Source organism: Nomascus leucogenys, chromosome 8, assembly GCF_006542625.1.
Source record: "Nomascus leucogenys isolate Asia chromosome 8, Asia_NLE_v1, whole genome shotgun sequence".
In the NCBI taxonomy this organism is placed as follows: domain Eukaryota; kingdom Metazoa; phylum Chordata; class Mammalia; order Primates; family Hylobatidae; genus Nomascus; species Nomascus leucogenys.
The window spans coordinates 62371839-62398826 of NC_044388.1; the positions used below are offsets into that span (position 1 = coordinate 62371839).

A 26988-nucleotide genomic window follows, 5' to 3' on the forward strand; every position below is an offset into this window, starting at 1 on the left:
CATTGTTTTTGTTGAGAAATCGGCTGTCAGTCTCACTTTGGTCCTTTAGAGGTGATGTGCCTTTTTCCTCTGTGTGTTAAAGATTTTTTCTTTGTCTTTGGTATTGAAGGGTTCTATTATGATATGCTGAGGCACTTTTTCTTTACTGTCTATCTTGCTTGGGGATCATAGAGGTTCTTGAATCAGTTTTAGAATATTCTTTAATTAAAAAAATTTTTTTCTGAGACAAAATCTTGCTCTGTGGCCCGGGCTGGAGTGAAGTGGTGTGATCTCAGCTCACTGCAACCTCTGCCTCCTGGGCTTAGGTGATCCTCCTGCCTCAGCCTTCTGAGTAGCTGGGACTGACTACACATGCCACCACACCTGGCTAATTTTTGTATTTTCAGTAGACATAAGATTTTACCATTTTGGCCAGGCTGATCTCAAACTCCTGTCCTCAACTGATCTACTTGCCTCAGCCTACCGGAGTGCTGGGATTACAGGTGTGAGCCACCACCCCTGGCCAGTTTTAGAATATTCTTAGCAGCTATCTCATCAAATAGTATTTCTTCTGGTCTGATCACTTTCCTCCCCTCCTAGAAGTACAATTTTATATCCTTTAGACTCTTTCACCCTGTTCTATTTGACTCCTAAACTCTTTTTCCTATTTTCCATTGTATTTTTTCCTCTTTAGTTTGGAAATTTTCTAATGACCTATGTTTCAATTCACTAATGTTCTCATCTTCTGTTCAGTTCTTATTTTTATTTTATTTTGTTAGGGCTTTATGGAAGTATAACTTATACACCATAAAATTCACCCATTGTAGGTGTAGCATTCAATGATGTTAGTTAAATTCACAGAGTTCTGCAACCAGAGAAAGAAAATTTTACCTTATTCTTTGTCTTTTCTGAAATTCTTATTTGGTAGATTAGTAAATACAAACAGCCCTGATAGAGCTATAGTTATTTAATTACATTCAGGGAATACTAATGGCTACCTTATCTAAATGGTGAAAGTAGTTTCTAAATTATAAAGTACTATTAATATATACTTTTACTCATCCAAATAAAAAATATTTAATAACATATATATCAAAACCCTTGGTAAAAATAAAATGCTATACAATGTAAGGTGTTATTACCATGTGCATAGAGGTGGTTCCTGCTTTTTTTTTTTTTCTTTTTGTAGAAACAGGGTCTTACTGTGTTGTCCAAGTTGTTCTTGAACTGCTGGGCTCAAGTGATCCTCCTGCCTCAGCCTTCCAAAGTGATAGGATTAGAGGCCTGAGCCACTGTGCCTGGCTGAAGTCCATGTTTTTTTGATGGAGATATAAAAATGGACTTTTTTTTTTTTCAACAGTAAATCATGTATGCTACTGGTTAAGTGAATTTTGAGATGCTAGTTACAACTTTGTACCATTGGTACTTATCTTACTGCCTGGGAACTGCTATATTTTGCATACATGCCTGTCCCCCTCTGTGAATTACAAATTTTTTGAGGAAGGTGACAATGTCTTGCTCATTGTTAGTATCATTGTGTGGCACCTAGAACATGGGAAGTATTCAACAAATGTTTGCTAAGTGAATAATGTTAAAGTTTTGCAGCCGACACTTTTAAAAATGGTAAGACATATTTTATTCAGTACTACTTCTGTAGGGGAGAGACCTCAGTGTTACCAGAGCTTAACTGAACTGAACAAAAGACAGGAGCCCTTTTAAATGCTGGGATGTACTAAACAAAAGGTACTAAAAGACATGAAGGGTGATTTGTATGTGTAGTTAGGCAGTGTGGGTTTGTTAATTGATGTTTATCTGGAGGAGAAACAAACTTCTTGTATCTTTAGGACAGGAAATATAGTTGTGCAAATTGGTTCTTGTGTCTTTAGGACAGGAAATATAGCTTTGCAATTTGGGACAAGATGCCCATCAGTTAGGCTCTTACCCTCCTACAAGAAGAACTGGGCAACAGGAGAGGTATCTCTCTGGATGTTTACATTTCAAAAAGTTGGCTCCCAGGTCCTTGAGGAATTGTTTCTGGGTGGTAGAGGATTTACATCTCAAAGGTACAAGGAAAAGATTTACAGTTGCAAGCTTTCAGGAGTAAACGCTCTAGAAAAGGAAGGTCAGGGACCTATTATCAGGTGTTGGCTAGAAGGAACAGTAAGTTATTTTGGCTTAAGAAATAAGTAGGCATGTTAAGGAGGTGGTGTTGTCATTCTAGGGACATGGCCTTGAGCTGATAGAACCTGAGCTAGTGTTTGTTCAACTGTTTTAGTGTGGAGGGTTGATGAAATGGATTGTGCTGAAAGTTGCAGTTTGTATAGGTCAAAATGGAGGCCTAGCTGAAAAGAGGACTCAGAGGAGCCCAACTAAAGTTTGGTCAAGGAGATGGTCTTTGTCAATAATGCAGGGCAAGGAAAGGTAATTTATGCATGGAAATTCGGGATGAAACCAGAAATGGGGTGGAAATCAGGCATACCTATCAGAATTTAATGTCCAGCACTGGCGGAGAAAGAACTAATGTTTAGTTAACCAGGTGTGCTATATCTGTTATTTTTACTTAATCCTTTCAATACACCTGTGAGGTCATTACTATCTCTATGTTACAATCAAGAGGCAGAAGCACAGATATTTTAAATAACATGTTCAGGGTCATATAGTTAGTGATCAGTGGAGTTGGGATTCCAACCCAGATTTTTTTGACTTCAAATGACTCTGATCATCAGCATGTATTTTAATATTGTTATATAGCAATTTGCTTTCCTCAGAAGTGATTTACATTAATAACAGTTAAGATTGCTAAGCTGCTTACTAAGTGCCTAATCCTAAGAAGAACATTTAGCCGGGCTTAACAAACATTGAGGAGTGAGAACATAAGAGTGTTACTAGAGTTTTGCTTTCTTAGGGTGGAAATGCCCTCAGTTGTCACTTGAATTCCTGCTAACACCCCAATGCATGTGGAAAGGTTGCTCTTAATTATAGAGCCCTGTTATGTTGGAGCTGGAAGGTCTTTAGCCATCAAGCCCAGAATCTTAATTTCTCAGATGAAAAAGTCATGACCCAGAAAGTTTAAGTGATTTACTCAAGATCTCAGAGTCTGCATTAGAGAGAGCTGGGCTTGATTTAGCCAAAAATTATCGTGGCCCACTTTGGGGATTTACCCTCAGATGTTGTCATCATAAAATGTATGTATCAAATGTGAAACTGCCACTTGCATTCTTTTAGCAAATAACTTTAAACGTTGGAATTGCCCTTATGAGGAGATGATGGTACTTCAGCAGTGCCCCTCAGAGCCCATTTAGGTGATTTTGCAGAGCTTTCTGTTTTAAACACTTCTGTCTGAAGTGTTTAGTGTGATGCTATAGGTTAGGCAAAAATATAGTAACAGCAACATGACAACAACAACAAAACAACCAACATGGATAAACAAATGAACCTTAAAAATATTTTTCTCACTACAATGTTTTAACAATTTCAAAGATTGACATAGACCTCTTCTCTTACTTATGTTAAGACCTATTAGTTTATGCTGTTTTTAGTGTTAAACAGTAAAATGTTTATTCCCTTGTTATATTGCATTACTGCTGTGCCTTAATTTCATCTTGACAGTTTTCCTCTGCCTTTATGGCATCCCATTCATTCTGATTACACCAGCGGATCTGTTACCAGAAAGGGGTCCCAAACCAGACCTCAAGAGAGGGTTCTTGGATCTTGTGCAAGAAGGAATTCAAGGTGAGTCCACAGAGTAAAGTGAAAACAAGTACATTAAGGAAGTAAGGGAATAAAAGGGTGGCTATTCCATAGAGAGACTAGGGCATTCCCAAAAGCAAGAGGAGAAACACGTCTGCCTTAGGTACAATGCTTATTTATATATAACAAAGGAAAAAGTCATGGGGAGATGTGCTTTACTACAAGGGTTTGTGACAAAGGATTGTTAATCTTTGTGTAACTACTTTGGAAAGAATCTGTATTATCTTTAAAGCAAAATGTTATTATTATTATTATTTTGAGATAGAGTCCTGGTCTATTGCCCAGGCTAGAGTGCAGTGGCACGATCTCAGCTCACTGCAACCTCTGCCTCCTGGGTTGAAGGGATTCTCCTGCCTCAGCCTCCTGAGCAGCTGGAACTACAGGCATGTGCATTATGCCTGGCTAATTTTTGTATTTTTAGTAGAAACGGGGTTTCACCATGTTGGCCAGGCTGGTCTCAAACTCCTGACCTCAGGTGATCCACCTGCCTTGGCCTCCCAAAATGTTGGGATTACAGGCATGAGCCACCATACCTGACTGCAAAACTTATTCTTAAACTAAGAATGCTTTTGTTCATAAGATATCAGGACATCAGGACATTTCCTGGGTCTGTTATTTCCTGGGTTTGTTAAGTCCTGGGTCTGTTCAGTAAACATTATTAACTTCTTCCCTTAACTGTAAATATCCTATGACTAAAAATGTCTAGCCTCCTGGGAATGCAGCACAGTAGGTCTCAGCCTCATTTTACCTAGCCCTAATTCAAGATGGAGTCACTCTGGTTTGAATGCCTCTGACACATTTCTCCCCTGCCATTTATAAGGGGACCCTTAATCCTGAAGGTTGCAGAGGGATAGAAATTTATCTTCTGTAGCTTCTTCAGGCTGAACAGGGGTAATGATATTCCTGCCTAACAATATTTAGGGTCTCTTGTATTTAGAGTTGGGAGGAGTTTAGTCATAAAGTGTTAGTATGGTGAAGGTCATTCAAAACTCTGAGTCCTGATGAAAGATGATAAAGATGATACCTGGAAGATTAATAAGTATTTAAGAAAACATTGAGTAAGCTTATCCTGAATTATCTACAAAGAGTACAACAGCAATATATTCTACAACAGTAAAGCAAAATCAGTAAAATTGTCTCAAACTAAATAAGACAGCTTTTTATGAACTGGGCAGTTGTGGGAACCAAGCTGATAGGGGGTCGCTAGCTGATTTCATTATGTGTCCAGAATTAGAATATTGATTCAGATTTTTATGTTACTCATGCCTCTTTTTTCTTTTGAGCAGCAGCCAGAGATCACTGGTTGGTTCACAGGACTAAGCAGGGTCAGTCTAAATTGCAGAAAAAACTCAAAAACAATGGATGAGACTAGAGTCTAGTAACAGGTGTACCATAGTTTGTGAAACATAATTTTTCTCTCTCCAGTCCCTATTTTTATTAAAACAAACCACGGTAGGACTGATTTGTTGGCAAAATAAATTTTAGTCTTATTGTATGTGGACTGATTTGTTGGCAAAATAAATTTTAGTCTTATTGTATGTGGCCTGGTTATTTGTATAAAGTGAAGCAAGAATAAGTATTTGCCATATAGTCTCTTTTGACTTTGATGGAACTGTGTTCTATAATCTAATCTTAGATTAGACTTTTTAAAGCCTTGAGGCCAGTCATGGATTTATGTGTGTCTGCAAATATGAGTTGGATAAGTTTCTCTCCTCTGGATGTCCCAAGATATTTGGGGCTCCTGGGCCTGTCAGAAAGTGACATTCTTTACTTACCACAGGTCAGGAGCCCTGTACAAGGCTCAAGATATGAGGTCAGTTTTCTTAGGGGCTTTAATTGGCTCTTTAAATGAATTTTGATTCCTTAAAGCAGGCTGTTTACATTTGAAAGCATGTCAGTCATTCCAGTCAAAGCCTTGGTAAAATAACCAGTGTCTCCAATTGTGTCTTGTCACAAAGGAAAAATTCTTACTGGACTTATGTAAATAGCTATATCACCATAAGTTAAAAATACTCACAAATAGTTTCCAAATTTGGGAGAAATCAGGTAGAGGGAAAGAAATGTGCTCTAAATTTTGTTTACAGTAGCATATTATACTCAATTGTTAAAAGCTGTAAATAGCTCAAAATAAAAGTTTTCTTGACTCTGAAAAACAAAACGGCAAAAAGTCATGAATAGATTATTTTGGTCTTTTATTAGTTGTCTATGAATTCCTGTTTTTCTCAATATTTATGAATACATTAGTTTTCCAAGAGTCTTGGAAGTTTTTCTTTGTTTTAGTGGCATACATTTCAAAGCTGTGAAAGTCTTGCTTTATAAGAGTACCTGTCAGAGTCCTATAGCTGATTATAAACTGCCTTTTGAAGAGAATCAAAACAAGACAATTGCTTGTGGATGACAAAAAGTCTTAGGGCAGCTGCAGTACAGTCAGAGACACAATTGACAAGGAAATTTGGCCCCTTGTGGCACACAATAATTTAAGATAACAATTATAACTATTAATGATAACATATACTAAGTTATACCAGAATTATAGTAGTTTTGCATAATTTTGGAACACATACCAATAACACATATAAATAATCCAAAAAATGTCAGATGCCATTTTGTATTTGACAATACTTCCTATATGATTTTAGTATGTCAAATAAGTCAAATATGCCATTATTTGACTCCAGGGGACCTAATATCTAAAAGGATTATCAAGTCAGGAAAGACTTATTAAGTCTTTAGGTCCTAATTAAGTCCTAGTTTGATTTGGGAAAGTTTGTTAAATAGCAAAGGTGTAAAACACTTCATGTTATAAAATAGAATATCAGGTCACCGTAAGTCATATATTTAGCCAAAATGATAACTTAAAGATTTAAAAAAGGCAAAAACCTTTACCCATTGATAGAGGGAAGAGTTAGCTTTCCAAATAATGTCTCTTTTCTCTCCTTTCTTTTTTCTTTAGTTTATTCAAAAGGCAAACAAAAATCTTTTGTCTTTTAATATTACATTAAAATCTTGTTCAAAAGAAAAACCCAAATTTCACTTTTGCATTAGTGTACTATTAATGTCAAATCCAATTTTTAATAAAATCATATGGACAAAACCTACTCACTCCTAATCAGTTTGACCGTAAAGTAAGATTCTCATAAACCTTTTATAGCCCTTTAAATTTTTTGTTGATGGCAAGATGGCTGCCTCTGCCTTTGCCAGTGCAGTGAGAGCAGCTTCAGGAATCTTATAGCCCCTGAATATTTTGGCATTTTCAGCCTACCAAAACTGTGTCAAGAATGCCTCTCTTATTTCTGCATTGTGCACTGGACATTTTAGTCATATTCAGACACCAGTTGTTTCCTCTGCTCCCAGACTTACCACATCTGTCAGAAACCTGACATGTGGGCATCCTGCGGTAATCTTTAATAGAGTGGCCCCCTTACTTCCAAGTGTCCTGAAGCTGCCAGTCAGATCCCTAACATTCGTTTGTACACGAAAAGGCAAGAGAAAGACCGTGAAAGCTGTCATCTATAGGTTTCTTCGACTTCATTCTGGCCTTTGGTTGAAGAGAAAGGCTGGTTATAAGTAAAAATTACGGAAAAAGACCCTTGCAAGAAAAAAGCGATTGAGGGAATCTGTGTTCTGCAGTAAGATCCAGAGTAAACTCTTAGATAAAATGATGATGTCCTTCTGGAAGAGGCAAAAAACTGGTATGACGATGATCCTTATCAGAAGTTATCATGATCGAACAAACCTGAAAGTATAGATCAGAAGTTTCACTTGTTTCTCAGTCATTGAATATGTATCTTTGTGTACATGATATCTTCGCAAAAATGGGTAAGTATAAAACTTGATGTAAATTGTACCAACGAATAGGTAAACATACAGTGCCAATGTTAAACTTGTAAAAGTTTTAAAACTTAAAAAAAAATTTGCTGAAGTGTAGATCAGTGCTCTAAGAAAACCCTGTTGTGCGTTTTTCCAATATTCAATTTATGGAAAAACTAAACAATACCCTTTTAATTTTAGTCAATTTGTTCACACACAGAATTTCTTTTACAAGATTAATTTTTCACAAACTTTCCACCATTTGCTCAAATTTTTAGCTTTATTCTATCTAACTTAAAATAATTATTCAGCCCTCTGAACTAGGCAAGGAACTCCTCACATTCCCATGTCTTTTTATAAGCTTTTACAAAAAATACATTCTACTTTTCTTACATACCTTGCTCCAATAGTCTCAATTACATATGTTACAATGTTAACTCATAGCGACTTTTATTTTTGGTGAAAAACCTAGTGAGTGAGCGATTTTAACCTTGTATCAGATTGTAGAGCCCAAGACAGGGACAGAGCTGTAAAGTCTGACTCTTCCCAGCCTAGTCAGGGGACTAGGCTAATTCCATACATCTCAAGGCCTTACCTGGAATTCGCTGTAAAGCAGACAAGTCAAATAATTATAAAAAATGTCATAAAAGCAGTTTATGACCTTAACACATTTACCAAGGACAGTATTCAGCTTGCCTAATTTAGACTAAATGTCTAAAAGTCATGTGAACTAAACGACATTAAAGTTTTTATTTTTCTGACAAAATAGGTACTTTCTTTTTTTTTTTTTTTTTGACAGAGTCCTGCTCTGTCTCCCAGGTTGGAGTGTGAGGGCACAATCTTGGCTCACTGCAACCTCCACTTCCCGGGTTCAACAATTCTCGTGCCTCAACCTCCCGAGTACCTGGGATTACAGGCACACACCACCACACATGGCTAATTTTTGTATTTTTAATAGAGATGGGGTTTCACCATGTTGGCCAGGCTGGTCTTGAACTCCTGACCTCAGCTGATCTGCCTGCCTTGGCTTCCCAAAGTGCTGAGATTACAGGCATGAGCCACCACACCTGCACCCCCCTTTATTTTTTTTTGAGATAAAGTCTTGTTCTGTCACCCAGGCTGGAGTGCAGTGGTACAATCTCAGCTCACTGCAATCTCTGGCTCTTGGGTTCAAGTGATTCTCCTGCCTCAGCTTCCTGAGTAGCTGGGACTACAGGCATGTGCCACCACACCTGGCTAACTTTTGTATATTCAGTAGAGACGGGGTGTCACCATGTTGGCCAGCTAGTCTTGAACACTTGGCCTCAGGCAATCTGCCCACCTCAGCCTTCCAAAGTGCTGAGATTACAGGTGTGAGCCATTGTACCCAGCCACTTATTTTTCTTTAAGTCAGTTAACCAGAGCTCTTTCATATGTAAACATCACACACACAACACATATAAATACACAGACAGATGGAAGAAGATCTAATAGTTATAATATTTTTTATTTGCCAGTTTTAAGTTTCTTAATTGAATTACTGGCTTCAGGCAGAAGCCCTTCAAGGAACAGGGCCAGGAAAACATGCAGTTTCTAGGGCCTAATAAGCAGGCACAGTTGGAAGGCAAAACAGGTCCTCCAAAATTAAGAGTCCCATTTTTATACTGGATCCTTGATCCCCAAAAAGAGAGAATTAGCCCATCCCCTATGGAAGTCTTATCTCTCAGTTCGGGTGGGGACATTTCCATACCTTCCAGGTGGTCAAGAACATGCTTCTTTCATCCCAGTGTGCCAAGAGCAGAGTATTCCTCCCTCATAGCTGCCATTAGCTATCCCTAAAAGTATATGTCCTACCTAGTTATTACACACCAAGGCTAAAAGCTCTCATAATGCAAGTGATTTTGACCATTCATGTAACCAGTTTTCACAGACAGAGAGGCCAGAAGCCTGACTGGTAGGAAATTCTTACCTTTTTGCCAGCATGCCAGGTTTCTGGGTTACCTTTCTCTGAGTGGCTTTGATAGTCTTGCTTGTTGCGCCATAGCTGTGGGGTTCAAGCCACATTACAGAAGCAAATCATCTTTTTCCATTTCGTGGACCCATAGGCAAAGCCTCTCAGTTTTGCAAGATGCCACCCAACAGGCTATGTGGGGGAAACAAATGAACATTTCCATTTTGTCCAGAGAAAAATACACATGACAAATATAGATACTAGTCACCCCACTCATCACCCAGCATCAACCTGGCAAGGCTCAAACTTGCCCCTGTTGGCCCCTGTCAATCCCTGTCATCTTTGATCCACTTAAAGTGGGGTGGGATGACCTCTAACCAGGAGTTTCAACATGTGGTCTCTGGGCAAGATGGAAAAGCAGACAGTTGCTGTGCAAGACAGAAAAGATAGTAAAGAGAAAGGAGAGAGAGAGAGGAAAGGGAAGGGTGAAAAGCATTGTCTGTGGTGGGGCAGGGAGGCGAGGAGCTCAGGGAGGCCAGGGAAAGACCCACCCAGTGCAGCAACACTGAATCAAAAGTCTAGGCAGCTGCTTGTCAGTTGTGAAGAGATCTTCTCCAGCAGGCTGTCAGCTCTCACATTTCCCCCTTTGGGGGAGAGAAAGCTTCCCATTGTCCCACGATCCTGTACATGCCTAATCCTGTCACCCACAGCTGTCAGCAAAGAGTTCAAGGCAGATTAATCCAAAGAGAAAAGCGGTCAACATCCCATAGTGTCAAATCCATGTTTGACCAAAAGAGGCCTTACTGAGAGGACCCCCTAACCCCTTCTCAGGAGGGATGCTAACCCTTCTGAGTTGGGCCTTTAACCCAACTTTGTCCTTTGCCTAGGATGGAATGTATCCTACCATTTATCCAAAGTCGGCCAGTTGGTGCTGTGCAGATGATTTTCCTTTGGTTAAGTGGGGGTCTTTCCAGTATCATCCCTTCATGGCTCATCACAGAATATGTTACTGGAAAGGGTCCCAGTCCAGACCCCAGGAGAGGGTTCTCAGATCTTTCACAGGAAACAATTTGAGGCAAGTCCACAGAATAAAGTGAAATCAAGTTCATTAAGGAAGTAAGGGAATAAAAAGGTGACTACTCCATAGAGAGACCAGGGCATTCCCAAAAGCGAGAGGAGGAACACATCTGTCTTAGTTAGGTACAATGCTTGTTTATATATAAGATAACAAGGCAAAAAGTCGTGGGGAGATGTGCTCTACTACAACAGCTTGTGACAAAGGATTGTTAATCTTTGTGTAACTACTTTCAGAAGAATATTATTTTTAAAGCAAAACTTACTCTTTTTTCCTTTTGAGACGGAGTCTCACTGCAAAACTTAAACTAAGAATGCTTTTGTTCATAAGACAGGACATCAGGACATTTCCTGGGTCTGTTATTTCCTGGGTTTGTTAAGTCCTGGGTCTGTTCAATAAACATTATTAACTTCTTCCCTTAACTGTTAATATCCTGTGACTAAGAATGCCTAGCCTCCTAGGAATGCAGCCAGTAGGTCTCAGCCTCATTTTACCCAGCCCCTAGGCAAGATGGAGTCACTGTAGTTTGAACACCTCTGACAGATTCCTTGGTGTGGAAACTGTGTGGCATTTCATTCCATTCAGTGACACAGTGGACAGGTGAGTTACTAGTGAAGATGTAGAACAAAGGGATTAGTACTGCCCTGGGTGTGTGTGTATGGTGGGGGGCAGAGGGATTGTGGCACTTGTTACTGGCAATAGAGCAGGAAGTAGGTAGGAGAGCACTGGGTAAGGATGGGATTTTGGGGCTGTCAGTGTAGTTATCACAGAAGTCAAAGGCATGCAGGGAACAGAGTGGAGGAAGAGTCCAGTGTTTTATATTCACGAGTCATGGAATAGGCAGTGTGAAGCCTCTGGCTTATAAGGTGGTATAAGTCAGGGCCACTTAGAGAAAGGAAATTTCTTCTTAGAAGAGCAAAGTAGACAATCAGGAGAGATTAGCCATACTGTTAAAGAATATTAAGGAGTGGGAATGAGGAACATGGGAAGGCATAGATGCCCCTTCTCTGCATTCCTTAGCACTCTGTGGGTCCTGCTCATGCGACATTGACCATCAAGTGTGGTAATGGCTGAGTTGCTTATGGGCTCCCCCTCTAGACTGTATATTTCTTGAAGGTGAGGCCGTCGCCAGCACCTAGCCCAGGGCTTATGCTGTACTAAACATTCAGTAGGCATTTGGTTAATGAATGAATATATATGGTGGATGGGCAGGGGGAGAAACAAAGCATCCATGAGCACAGATGTTGGAAAGTAGAGAGAAAGCTTTGCTAATGATTTTATTTTTATCTTTTTATTATGGAAAAAGTTTAAACATATTCAAAAGTAGAGAAAATGGTATAATGAATCCCTTTTTACTTATCACTCAGCCTCAACAGTGATCAACATATGGCCAATCTTGCTTCATTTATCTGCCCCCCTCCCCATTGGACTATTTTGAAACAAAGCCCAGATGTCTTATTATTTCATCTGTGAAACCTCAGTATGTATCTTCAAAACATTGAAGAGACTTGCCTTTAAATAATATAACCACAGTGTCATTATCACACCAGAAAACAATTACAGAATAATTCCTTACTGTCATGAAATATTGGTATTCAAATTTCCCTTATTGTCTTGTAAATTCTCCCCTTCCCCATTGTTTGGTTAGAATTAGTATCCAAACAAGGACTACTCATGTATTTAGCTAATAAATCTCTTAGGCTTCTTTTAGTCTATAGCAAGCTTGTCCAACCTGTGGCCTGTGGGCCACATGCTGCCAGGACAGCTTTGAATGTGGTTCAACAAAAATTCATAAACTTTCTGAAAACATTATGAGATTTTTAAATGTAAATTTAAATTTAATGTTTTTTTAGCTCTTTGGGTATCATTAGTATTAGTGTATTTTATGTGTTGCCCGACAGTTCTCCCTTACAGTGTGGCACAGGAAACTGAAAGATTGGGCATCCTTGGTCTGTGGGTTCACCCTTCTTTATTTCCTTGCAATTTATTTATTGAAGAAACCGGATCCTTTGTCCTGTAGAATTTCCCACAGTCAGAATTTTAACTAACTACATCCCCATGTACTTTAATTAATTTTTCTGTCCCCTGTATTTCCTGTGAACAGGTAATGAGAACCTGAGGTTTGATCATATTTTCAGATTTTTGGCAAGAAGGCCTGTGAAGGTGGAGGGACCCTACGCTTCCTGCTGCACAGCATCAGGAGGCAACTGCTGCCTTGTCCCTCCCTTTGTTGTGTGAAGCCCCATCAGTGAGCACAGGTGTTGTAAGCCTGACCCGTGTGTCATCCGCCTCCTTATCTGTTTTTTGCTTTGTGATTTTGGCAGCCATTGGTAATTATTGTGTAGGTTAGGGGTTAGTAAACTTTTTATGTAAAGAGCCAGATAGTAAATAGTTTTGGCTTTGAGGGCCAATATGGTCTCTGTCATTGTAGTAGGAATGCAGCGTTGGACAGGATGTGCATGAATGGGTACAACTACGTGCCCATAAAACTTCATTTACCAGATTAGATTTGACCTACTGGGAGTTACCTGCCAACTCTTGATCCAGATTGATTATTGTACTAAGGATTACACAATAATACCATTCCATCATTATTGGTTGAAATGCTTCTATAAAGAAGAATTTTACCTCATCAATAATTTGGTTACTTTAAAGGCATAACAGAAAGGAAGCTGCATATAAAGAAAAGGCGGAATAAATTCTTGTGTCTTTCCCTTGGTTATTTGGTTTCAGAGTGGGTTACTTTCGTCACATCTTCCAAAGGAATTCAGTTTGTTTTTTAAGTATCATCATGAAATCATGGCTTTTTGACATACTTGGTGTTTCAGTCTTTCTGGAGTTAGGCCCTGTGGGTACACAGGAGGAGCCCCATGGCTGGTGTTGGTTAACAGTTGCACTGCAACCACGGGGCCCCTGATGCATTATGTGCTCCATGGCAGAATGGTTTCCATGTCTCGGTTGTACTGTTATTGTAAACTGTATGAGTGGTCTCTGTCTGCAGCTTTATGATCCATCATGGTACCGTTTTTAAAAAGTTTTATTAGGCCAGGTACAGTGTGGCTCACACCTGTAATCGCAGCTTTGGGAGGCTGTAAACTTTGGGAGGTTGAGGCGGGAGGATTGCTTGAGGCCAGGAATTCAAGACTGGCCTGGGCAACATAGGAAGACCCTATCTCTATGCCCTCCCCATTTTCATACCTTTATTAGGTATGAAAATATATGATTTTCAAATTCAGAAATTTGATTCTTTCCAACAGTTTTACATAGTATTTAAAATTTCCATGGGCTAAAACTTTTTATTAGCCCCCACATATGAGTGAGAACGTGCAGTACTTCTCTTCCTGTGCCTGGCTTATTTCATTTCACATAATGTCCTTCAGACTTATTCATATCGCTGCAGATGACAAGATTTCATTCTTTCTTAGGGCTGAAGAGTATTTCATTGTGTATACCTACCACATTTTAAAATCCATTCATCTGTTGATGGCCACTTGATTCCAAATCTTAGGTCTTGTAATAGTGACCAGCTGTCTATTTTTAGCTTCTGCTGCACACTGTCTCTGCTTTGGCCTAATATATCCTGACTATTCTTTGCTTTTTTTTTTTTCCTTTTTTTTTTTTGAGATGGAGTCTTGCTCCTGTCATCCAGGCTGGAGCACAATGGTGTGATCTATGCTCACTGCAACCTCCACCTCCCAGGTTCAATCGATTCTCCTGCCTCACCCTCCCTAGTAGCTGGGATTACAGATGCACGCCACCATGCCCAGCTAATTTTTGTATTTTCAGTAGAGATGGGGTTTCACCATGTTGGCCAGGTTGGTCTCAAACTCCTGACCTCAGGTGATCCACCCGTCTTGGCTGCCCAGAGTGCTGGGATTACCTGAGTGAGCCACTGCTCCCGGTCTGTCCTTTGTGTTAGACTACTCTATAATGTTCTTTCTCTACTTAATGTATCTTGGCTCACTACAAAAGTGTCCTAAGTTTCACTTCTTTCTGTGGAGGTTTTCCAGACTAATGATGACCATCTTCAAGGATACCAATGGCTGAGCTCTTTTTCTCTCAACCACAAATATAGGAAGAATTTGTTTGCAATTTAAAAGCTTCCCCAAATTCATCGTTTCCTGGGCTGATATGAAAGGAAGCCATGCTCTACTTTCTTCCTGCTCTGTAGTCAGTAACAAGCACCACCCCCGCCCCCCACCATACACACACACCCAGGGCAGTAATCCCTTTGTTCTACATCTTCACTAGTAACTCACTGTGTGACTGAATGGAATGAAATGCCACACAGTTTCCACACCAAGGAATCTGTCAGAGGTGTTCAAACTAGAGTGACTCCATCTTGCATAGGGGCCTTTTGGGGATAGAGTATTTAGAATGTCTGTCACACGACAAAATTACGTAATATACAATAAATATAAAACTATCCTAGCAATCTTCTTTTTATGTAAGTATCATTTTGTCTCATTTAGAAAACACTGCAGGCATTTACTTTATCCTAATCTTCACAGTTGAATATATGTCAATCAATAATGCCACATTATGTAGCTGTGTTGCAAAGTGACACATTCATTAAGATTGATTCTAAAAGGCCTATTGAGAAAAGCCACTGAGGGCAAATAAATTCAATAAAATTTAATCTATAGTTCTTTTTCGTCTTGTCAAGCTTGGATTAAGGCATATATTAAACGTGGTAGAATATAGAAAGTTTTTTAATTTCCTTTTAAAACCTTTTTGCCCATTATTAATTGAGGCATTTCATTAATTGGATTGGTGACATTTTTGCTGAGTCTGAGTATAGTTGGACCTTGGTGAACAGAAATCTACTTCATCTCATGAGATGTTGTAGCCATTTTCATTAATGCTGGAGAAGAGATGGTGTATTCTTTAGAATTATGGAAAGTGAGCAAAACGTTTTGGTTTGTGACTTTGTTTTTATTTTAGGATACTATTATAAAAATAATACCTTTGTAGCTTTAACTGTATTTATAATTTTTAGAACATTGTGAATACTGAGATATTGTAGTGATAACTATTTTGCTTAGTATGTAAAGAAACGTTTGTAGAAAATTTAAAAGCCTTAAGGGCAAAGTATATTTCTTCAGGTTGATATCTGGACATTTACAGAGAAACAATCCTATGGGAATTTTATTCTCTGAATTGTATTAATAGATACTTTTGGTGAGCCTAAACCTGAAACTGATTGTGGACAAATATTTATCAATTGGGGATTTTAAATGATGAAAACAAAGAATGGAATTCTTTTATTTTTTCAACATGTATTGAGAGCTTCCTCGATGCTATGACTTCTAAGTCTTTTATGTATTTTTTAATGTTTATAGATTTCTTGGGAAGTTCAGCTGATTTGATATTTTTATGGACATTTTAGAGTGTTAAATTTATAATCTGTTGGGGGGCCGAGGCAGGCGGATCATAAGGTCAAGAGATCAAGACCATCCTGGCCAACATGGTGAAACCCTGTCTCTACTAAAAATACAAAAATTAGTCGGGCGTAGTGGTGTGCGCCTGTAGTCCTAGCTACTTGGGAGGCTGAGGCAGGAGAATCGCCTGAACCCGGGAGCCAGAGGTTGCAGTGAGCCGAGATTGTGCCACTGCACTCCAGCCTGGTGACAGAGCAAGACTCCATCTCAATAATAATAATAATAAAATCTATAATCTGCAAATCTACATTATAAAATGTGTAGCATTCAAGAATATTTATCAAGACAAAGTACTGACTTCACCACACACAGAAGGGTGTGGTATACCATTCATGGATAGGAAGAGGTGGGAGGAGTCTTGGAGACATTTCAAGATATTTATATGGCAGGTATTTATTGAGTATCTACTCTGTGCTAGCTTATGATAGGTGCTTGTGCTAGAATGGTAAGCAACATATTAGTGGTTCTTGTATTCTTATAATTTACATTTTAGTAGTAGAAATTTAGAACAAACAAATTAGTTAAATTGGGCTTCTTGAAGTTTGTTGAAGGAAGTAAACAGAGTGCCGTAATAGAAAATAAGGGGTAAGGGATTTTGAAAACGAGTAATTGGGGAGGACCTCCTTGAGGACTTTATATTGAGATCTGCTGTGGTTTTGGATATTTGTTACTTCCAGACCTCATGTTGAAATTTGACCAGATCTCTCATGAATAGATTAATGCTCTTCTTTGGGGGTGAATGAATGAATTACTCTGTTAGTTCCCTTGAGAGCTCATTGTTTAAAAAAAGCCTGGCACCTCCCCTGTCTCTTGCTTTGTGTCTTGCCATGTGATCTCTGCACATATCGGCTCCCTTTCATTTCTTCCCACGGATAGAAGCAGCCTGAGATCCTCATCAGATGCAGATGTCCAGTCCTGAACTTACCAGCCAGCCAGAATTCTGAATCAAATAAACCTCTTTTCTTTATAATTTACCCAGCATCAAAGTATTCCTTTATAGCAACACAAAACAGACTAAGGCAAGATCTCTAAGAAGGAATGAGGTTAGTATGACATTTCACATTGAGCAAACAGCCTAAAATATGAAAGACTTTGGACTGTTCATGGAACTTAACAAAGGCCAGGGTGGCAGGAAAACAATATGTTCAAGACAGGGTTGGAGGGATGGCAGAGGCCAGATCATGCAGTACCTTGCTGCGTAGAGTTTGGATTTTAATCTCTATGTAATGAAAAACGATTTAAGTGTAATAAACAGATGGTAGATATGATCCCGTTTACATTTTTGGAAGCTAACTTTGGTTATTGCAATGAAAGTAATTTGTAGTGGGGCAAGATTAGAAGCATGAAGATAAATTAGAAGGTTCTGCAATGAACAAGGTCAAAGCCTGGATTAGGATGTCAATGATGAAGATGGAATGAAATTGGAAAATTGGAAACATACTTTGGTTGAATTGACTGACATGCCAATGGATTGGACATGAGGAGTGAGGTATAATGTAGAATCAAAGGTGACTCCTAGTTTTTGAAAAATTGAGAGAATGGTGGTGCCATTTATTAAAATGGGGAAAACTGCAGGAAACAATTTGGTGGTAGTGAGAGGTGACAGTTGAAATTTGTCTTAGACCTGTTAAATTTGAAATGTTTGTGTTAATACAAGTGGAGGTACTGTAAGCCCTCTGGAACTCAGAGGGAAGGGATAGGCTGCAGACACAAATTGGGGGGCAGTCATCATGTCATGGTATTCAAAGCTACTGGAGGAGATGGAACAATCCAAGGGAAAGAGTGCAAGCAAGGGCTAGGGAGTTCTAACCTCTAGAGATTTGATAGAAGAGGAGCTGGCAGAAAAGATTGAGAATAGTGATCAGTGGTCAGTGAACTAGGAGGAAAACTGGAAGACTGTGATGTCATGGAACCTGTGAGAATAGATAGTTTCAAGAGTAAGGGTATAGTCACTGGGAAGAAGGTGAAGGACAGGTGAGACAAGGTAAAGGCAGAAAAGGATCCATTTGCCTTTACAATCAGCCTCTGCTTTCAGGAACCTTGTCTTGATGGTCTTTGCATCCCCAGCATCTTTCACATGGTATGACACTTAATAGATATTAAGTAAATGCTGGCTGAATTATTAAATGAAAGTGATCATATATCAAAAGAGGGCTACATCATGGGTCCATTAAGAATTAAAACTCAACTTGGCCAGATGTAGCGGCTCATGCCTGTAATCCCAGCACGTTGGGAGGCCAAGGCAGGAGGATTGCTTGAAGCCAGGAATTTGAGACCAGTCTGGGCAATATACCAAGACCCCGTCTCTACAACAAACAAACAAACACACAAACAAAAAACCAAACCCAACTGTTACTCTTTTGAGTTCTACAGCAGTTGAAGATGACTTTTCTGTCAATAACAAATGTATTGATGAAGGACAGTTGGTGATTTTCAGCCATGGCTTTGGGAGTATTTTGTACTTTTTTGATGGAGAGAGAGAGAGAGAGAGAGAGAGAGAGAGTGTGCACGCGCACGCATGCGTGTGCGCATGTGATGTACAGTATTAGTTACATTTAGTGAAATAGGTATTAAAATAATCTACTTAAGTTTGAAATTGTAGAAATGGTACATATAACCTGTGATAATTTCTTTAGACATTTTGGTTTTTCTTGATAAGGTTAGAGAGTTTTATTAAACTTTGGCCAAGGGAAATGATGAAGGAAGAAATTAATAGGAAAGAAATTAGTCTAATGGAAGAGGATTCAGTCCTTCTTAATAATGTAATTTTCAGGCCATATTCTTATTAATCATGATCTTAAATTATATCTTTGTTTGCCTCTTCCAAATAAAGAGTAATGTACTAAGCACAAAATCTAAACTTATGAGTTTTATATATTATTTGTTGGTGTTCCATATAGAGATAATATAAACAAAAGAAATAATGACATTTCCCTCTCAGCTCATCACGTAGCGGAAGTTATTACAACATTGGTAAATTGTGCTTTACTTGCTTTACTTACTATCTGCTCTATCTATAGACAGAAAACCTGTGTGCCTTCTGATACTGTGTTCAATGCATATTCTGTCTACTACCAATTTAGAATGCTGAAGTACCATATCAATAGATCCATTATTTCTAAATTTCTAGTCACATCCATATAGTGCTTATGTATATAAAATATTTACACCTAAATTATTTCATTGAATCCTCACAACCACTTTGTGAGGCAGGTGTTATCTTTTAGTCCAAGATCACAGTGTCAGAGCCAGGTCCCAAATCTCAGTCTCCTGACTCTAGATGCTATGTGCTTCCATTGTAGACTGCCTGCAAGGGATGGTCATACTCCTGGCTGCACTTCCAGAGTCCTGAAGAAGAAAGCAGATGTGGATACCTAAATATAGGGTGCGGAGTACCTGTTTTTTTCTCTCTTATTCCTGAACATTTATTAGTTTAAAACTGCTGGCAAACAGCACAGCATAAATCACAACTCCATATATAAAATAGTGGCCTCTCTTCCAAAATTAATAACTTAGATTGCTAGGTTATTAACTCAGCTGTATCCTAATAAATAGATTATGACTCTCCATCAAATTTAATTGCTTGTTCTTGGAGGAGGGGGGAGGTAAGAGTTTTAATTGTTGAGGGAGGCTTTCTGGAATTGCTCCTTATGCTGCCAAACAACCATTAGGGGTTATGGGTATTGTGGGTTAAGTTCTTCTAGAGTCAGCTGATGGTCCTTCAAGAATGAGTGCTTGGCATTTGTTGAGCCTGTTCTTTTTAGGGTTTTTGAGTTGGAGACTTTCATTATAGTGAGAAGGATTGTTTTTAATGAAAGGCATAGTAAAACCCTTAATTCTGAGACCATCGTCTCTACAAAGTTCCACTATTGTTAATGCTCACTAAGGGATAACTGATAATTGGGACTGAGACCAACATATTATTGTTAGTAATTATTAACAGTAATGCGAGTCTTTTAAGTTCTAACTAGAATCCAGCTTCTGAATCTCTAGATGGAAAAACTGGACTTTCTTGGAGGTAGATGCCACATGTGTGGTTTAAACTTAATTTGAGACTCAAGCTCCATAAATAATGAGGTTAGGAACATCGGGTTTTGTGAATGAGCAATTGGGTGTCAGAGAGATGGCAAGCATGTGTCCTTTATCAATAGCTGAGCGTAAAAACCAACATTCTGCCTTGATAGTCACAAAGAAAAATGATGCTGTAAGTGCCAGAATCTCTCATATGTTTTTGAAGATAGAGTTATTAGTCAAAGAATTTAAGACATCATAAAAACGGATGATCAAAAAGTGAAAGTGTTTGAAGAGTGATTCTCCATTTTGCACAAAAATAAATTGAACATAGAAGCAGGTATTTAGCACCGTTTCTAAAAACAGAAACCATAGTTAATGAAAATGACAATACCTTAACTTGTATCAGTTTTCTTGTTACAGAGCCATTTAAAATATATTGTCTCATCATCTAGAGAGCAATGTTTACAACATTTATTTTCCAGGATGGGAGGAGTATTTTGGAAATGAAAGTTGAAATTTGACAGTTGTCTTTTCATAAGGGGAAAAATATAATCTCTCCTGTTGATGCCACATTAAAATGGTTGATGGATTCTATAAGAATGATTCAGGCCACATGAAACTGTATATGAAATATTTTGAAGAAACTCAACTTACCCTAAGACCTGTATAATTAATTCATATGGATGGTAGAGTAATACACAGCATAGAGCCCTGGATAGACAAATAATAGGATCATAGTGACAGCTCTGTTTTGTTTTGTGTTTTTGAGCTCTACTTATTTTGACTTTTTTTGTCCTGACTTCTTATGTAATCTTAGGAAAGATACTTCAATGGATGTTCATATACCTATTAAGTGGGAATTATAATTTCCCCTTACTGTAGTAGAGCTTATGCAGTGTTTCTAAAATTTTTTAGCTTTTTAGAAAGACTTGAATTAATAGAAGTTACTATAATACAAATTATTAAAGTTTATGCATGGAAGAATACGTAGAAACTGTATTTTGACTGACAAAACTTGGAAGATGTATGGATTGGACAGCTTCAAAAGTTCATAAAAGAGTCTTCTATGATACTCATTGATAAATGAGGGAAATTTCTTTGGGCAGAGATTGGCTTTGGATTAATTTGGAAAGAAATAGCGTGCTATTTTGCTTATCTGTTGTTGCATAAGCCCCTCAAAACTAGTGGCTGGAAACAACAGCCATTTTATTGGTTCATGAGTCTGTGGCTCAGCATTTTCTACTGGGCTCAGTGGGGCACATTCTTCAGCTGTTCTTTCATGGTGCCACTCATTCAAATGGGTGTGGTCCCTGGTGGTTAGTTGAGGCTGGATGGTCTCTAATGTTCTCACATGATTGGAGTTGGTGTTGGCTTTTGTCTGGGCCTTTCTCTCAGTGGTTTCTCGTCTTTGGAGAAGCTAGCCTGGGTTCTTCAATGGTGGTCTCAGAATTCCAGGAGAGCAAGAGCAGAAGCTTCAAGACACCCTGAGGGCACAAATTTGCTTCACACTCTTAATGTCGGTCAAAGCAAGTCACAAGGCCAAGATTTAAGGGGTGGGGAAAAACAGATTCCTCTACTTGTTGATCAGATGAAAAGAAGGTCACATTGTAGAAAGTGTTTGTACAGGTCTGTGGAGAATTATTGCAGCCATATTTGCAGACAAGTTGCCACACATGATAGGGGCTAGGGCAAAGAGTATTTAGGGGAGATGGTCTACAAATAAATTTAAAAATTTGAAATTGAAGGGTAATATCATGAAAAAGTGGGGAAGAAGACCCGAAAACAGTTCAAGATCCAAACAGCAAAGACTCAAGACAATCTCAGTTAAAAAAACACGAATGTTTTTAAAATGTATAAAAAAGAAAAAGAATTATCTAACTACTATATAGCTCTTTGAATTCAAAGGTAGAATTTGAAAGGCATTACTTAGGAAAGACAGCCAAAGGCAAAGGAAAATGATTCTCATACTCTTGAGTGTCCAGTTTATGGATTCTTAGAATGAGACAGTTTGTTATAGAGGAAGTAAAACAAAATAATATGCAAAAAGGAGAATTCTAAAAAGTGAATTTCAAAAACAATTAACTTAGGGATGAGTATCAGTTTGGTACATATCTTTATGTAATAGTCACTGAACATGATTAGTATTGCCATGTTCTCCCCAAATTAAACTTTTATCACAAATTTCCATTTTTCCATCTAGGTAAATATTTGGGAAAAACTCTAGGAATTATAGTTGGCAAGGATTCTTGAAAGATAGGCTTGCTATCTTGCTGTCTCAATTCTACTCTGTCTTTCCTGATCCCAACTACTCCTGGAGCCAGCAGACCCCTGAGTGCAAGTGAAACCCTAAGCTTTGTAAAGCTGAGGGTGGGGAGTGGGGAGCAGATGGGGGATTCCTTCCTAGGCTTGGCTGGTACTGAGGGCTGGCATCCATTGGATGAGTCCCATCAGAAGATCAGGATGCACTGGATACTGTGATGAGCTTGACCTACAGAGGATGGGGACTCCTGGGAGGAAAACTGAAACTCACCCTCACCCCATAGTGTGTGTGTTCCACAAGAGACCAAGGAGAAAAATCAGTAGTTGGGGGCGTCCTTTGGAGCAGGAGGCCTTGGAAGGGTCCTGGCAGCCCACCTGCTATCACACTGGTAGATCACAGAAGAGACCATTGTGTTTCCCCCTACTCATAGAACTTCAGTTCTATGGGTCCTTCAACAATCAGACCTGAACCCCAGTGATATAACAAAGAATAATATTGGCACCGCAGCCAAAGGGAAGGCAGTCTATGAGAACAGACAGAACTCATGCTGAATGTGATGGAGCGGCAGCCAGAGACAGATGACAACCTGACAAAAAATAGAAAGAGCACATAAGGAGATGCAGATGCAGCACAAGAAGACTTTCTAGAGATGAAATACATGATTTCCCCATCAAACATTTTAGTAAACGAACTGAAGGTGATAATGATCATTCTTGGGGCTTGAATTGGTAGCCTAGTTGGTCAACTAGAAGAATCTGAAAGTACGGAACAAAAATATAAAGGAATGGAAACCACAAAAGAAAATAGATCCAGGAGATATAACATGTGAGTAACAGGAAAGCCAGAAAGAGAAAAAGGAACAGATGGAGGAAAGGCAATAATTAAGTAAATATAAGAAACAAATTTTTTGAGCTTAAAAATCAGGACTTGAGTCTGTAAATTCAAATGACTTATTAAGTTCCAGGCAAAATTTATGAAAAAAGACACTCTGGATTTATTGGAAAAGTTCTTGAACTATGTATTAAGAATAAGAGGCAAAATCTTAGAAGCTTCTAGACAGAGCAAATTACTTACCATGAAGAAGTATCAGACTAGCAGCAGATTTCTCATCTGTGACACAGAAAACTAGAAATAGTAATTTCTGCAGGCCATGGAGATGTTACCAAAATACCAAGGGTTTGGTCTAGGCCCTACTTGCTCACCGCACGGAAAGCCAATCACAAGGTAATGAGTATTGCCAAGGAAGAAGGCTTTAATTGGGTGCTGCAGCTGAGGAGATGGGAGATCCTTCTCAAATCCATCTCTCTGACAGACTAAAACCAAGGGCTTGTATAGCAGGGAAGAAATGTAACAATGTGTAAGAAAACAGGAACTAGAGAGGGGCAAGGAAGCAATCATGATGAATGAGGGTCCCCTCATCTGGTGTGGTGATCTGGTGAGTTTCAGTTCTTTGATACTTGTTTTTGAGAGGCCTGGAAGTCCTCTCCTGAGGATGGAGCTCAGATAAAACCAATATAAGTTGTAAGCTTTAAAACAAGAAAGGGCAATCTATGTTTATACAAAAGAATAGTCTATAGGACTATTGGGTTGGTTTCAGAGAGAAAAAAGACAGCAGCCGGAAAATCCCATACATTTCCCTGTCGGGGGGAAATTTATTACTATGCAAGAATTCAGAAATATCATCACCTATTTTCTGACAAAAATAATAATACAAAACGAAAAGTAACTGAACAAAAAGTTAACCAGAAACACAGACCTTGAGATAAAGGAAGATGACAGGAGGGAAATATTTGGAATTGAATCAAATAAATCAAGTGAGAAGGAAAGAATGAGTTAATATATAACAGCCTTTACATTAAATGTGAATGAACTTGGAAAATTCACAAATTTTTAGAATTCATTAGATGTTTTAATGGGAAAATTGTCAGACTGAGTTACAAACCAAAACCCAGGTCAGGCATGGTGGCTCATACCTGTAATCCCAGCAGTTTGGAAGGCCAAGGTAGGTGGATCGCTTGAGTACAGGAGTTTGAGACCAGCCTGGGCAACATGGCAAAACCCCGTGTCTACTAAAAATACAAAAATTAGCTAAGCATGGTGGCACACACCTGTAATCTCAGCTACTTGGGAGGCTGAGGCGGGAAGATTGCTGGACCCTGGGGGGTGGAGGTTGCAGTGAGGTGAGATCATGCCACGGCACTCCAGTCTGGGTGACCGATCAGGAACCTATCCCCACCCACCCACCCCCCCCACCAAAAAAAAGTGAAACCCAGTAGCGTGCTGTTTTTTTTTGTGTGTGTGTACGTGCGTGTGTGTGTGTGTGTCTTCAAACATGCTCTCTCTGTTGCCCAGGCTGGAGTGCAGTGGTGCAATCATAGCTTACTGCAGCCTCGACCTCCTGGACTCAAGCAGGCCTCCCATCTCAGCCTTCTGAGTAGCTGGGACCACAGGCGTGCGCCACCACGCCTGGCTAATTTTTGTATGTTTTTGTAGAAACAGAGCTTTGCCTTGTTTCCTAGGCTGGTCTCCAACTCTTGGGCTCAAGTGATCACCTATCTTGGCCTCCCAAAGTGCTAGGATTACAGGCTGTGTACCACATCTCTGGCAGCTATTTATAAGAAACATCTGAGATAAAGTAATTGAAGATGGAATTGAAAGGATGCACATACATCCCAGGCAAATGCAGAGTCAATAGAACAAGCAATATAAGCTTTAGATAAGGTATAAAGGTTGATATTTAAGTTAAAGGCATAAATAGGATAAGGAAAGACATTATATAATGACAAAAAGAGGCAGAGTTTATGAAGAAAATAAAGCTGTATATGTAAGCTAACATAGCCACTAACTCTGTAAAACAAAACTGTTAGAAATGCAAATATAGTTATAGTGAGACACTTAAATAAACCTCTCACTTGTTTTGACCTGTGATAACCTTGCACATACCTTGATGATTCAGAAAGTGAATAAATTAAAAAGTTAGGTTTAATAGATATTCTAGAACCAAACAGAATATTTCTTTCTAGACTACTTAGAAAAATATACTTGACCACAAAGAGCACTATAATAAATTAAAAGTAAAAGATTTTTTTATAAATTTTGTTCTCTGATCATAATCCCTTACTATTAGAAATCACATAAGGCAATAAAAAATAAATTTTATGTAGAAATTTAAGAAAACTCTATATAACCTTTTTAAAATTTATTAATTTTTTTTAAATAGAGATGGAGTCTAATATTGCCCTGGCTAGTCTCAGACTCCTAAGGCTCAAGTGATTCTCTACCCTCAGCCTCCTGAAGTGTTGGAATTATACGCATGAGCCACCATGCCTGGCCCTGTATTACCTTTATATCAAAGGATAAATCAAAGGTCAAATCACAAGCCATCTAGAAATCAATAAAAGGTACACAATCTATTCCACAAGCTATGGGATAGAGTGAAAGCTGTAGCCAGTGGAAATACTATAGTCTTTAGCTATTTTCAGTATTTAAGCATAATGACAAATGTACTCTTAGTATGACTTGGGAAAAAACAAATCATAACAAACAAAAATAAATTAGAGAGAATAATAAAGATAAAAGCTGAAATTAATGAAATTAAAAGTAACAGAAAGGATAAATACATATATTAGCTGGTCTTTGAAAAGCACAGTAAAATAGTTTGATTAGGTAATTAATAAGGAATAAAACAATTTAGAAGACTATAAGTGAGAAAAGAAACAATCAGGGGCAGAGGTGATGCAAAGATGATAAAAGAATTTGTGGAACTCTACGGCAATGAATTTGAAAAACCAGAAGAAATGGATTTTTTCTCTGTCAAATATAAATGTCTAAATTTAACTTAGGAAGAAATGGAACATTTGAATAGGACAATAACCCTGAAAGAGATGGAAAAATGATTAAAGATCTACTATTGCAGATGACAATGGAATCATATGAAATTACAGCTGAGTTTTATGTAACTTTTAAAGAACACGTAATTTTATCAGTATTTAAACTGTTCCAGAAGATGAATAGCTCCTGTTTCACTTACAAAATAAGCATACATTTAATACCGAAACCTAACAGCACAAAAAAGTCTAGAGACCAATTTAATTTTGAGTACAGATGCAAAGTTTCTCTAAGATTTCATTTGGGGTGGTATTCAGGCTGATACTGGTGGAGGAGAAAAGAACCAAATAAAAAAGAATGCACACACACAAAGGCTGCTAATAAATACGCAACAATATGTCTGATGACCTTTGTGTATTTATATATGTAAATGTGTGTTTATGTGTACATGTGCATGCATGTGTGCACACGTGTGCAAATGAAATCTTAGAGAATGCCTATTGCCTCTGAGTTTTGTTGAATTATTTGTATAAATTTCTGTAATACTAAGTAGGAACCTAAATCTAAAAACACAATAAATTCTGAATGTCAAGTACAGCATGGTAACTGTATTAGGGCACTTTGGGTTGTAAGTAACAGAAATCCATCCAGAAAACTAGCATAAGCAAAAAAAGGAATTTATTGGCTCACAGAAACCTTCGTACATTATTGACTTCAGAAACTCAGTTGAGGTCTCATCAGGTTTGTCTCTGTTTTTTTTTTTTTTTTTTTTTTTTTTTTTTTTTTTACCTCTGCCTCTTGTTTTCCTTTACTGTCTTAATATTTTGGGCTTTATTCTTATTCTCCCTCTTGCTGCCATGGCAGTTCCTTGATACATCTTTTTCTGGTTCTGTGTCCCTTC

The 26988-nt window shown here is 38.4% G+C and overlaps 1 protein-coding gene and 1 pseudogene across 3 annotated transcripts in view; both read left to right on the top strand.

Moving 5' to 3' along the window:
• RNF182 (ring finger protein 182) overlaps positions 1-26988 on the top strand; it is a 70029-nt gene that overhangs the window by 17377 nt on the left and 25664 nt on the right. For 2 of the 3 annotated variants that reach the window (XM_012508783.2, XM_012508786.2), the window contains exon 2: positions 19288-19370. The exons of the other annotated variant lie outside the window; for it this stretch is intronic. The gene's annotated coding sequence lies outside the window, so the exon portion shown is untranslated. The remainder of the gene's footprint in view (positions 1-19287; positions 19371-26988) is intronic. 3 annotated transcript variants of the gene reach the window in all.
• LOC100585242 lies at positions 6801-7477 on the top strand (annotated as a pseudogene).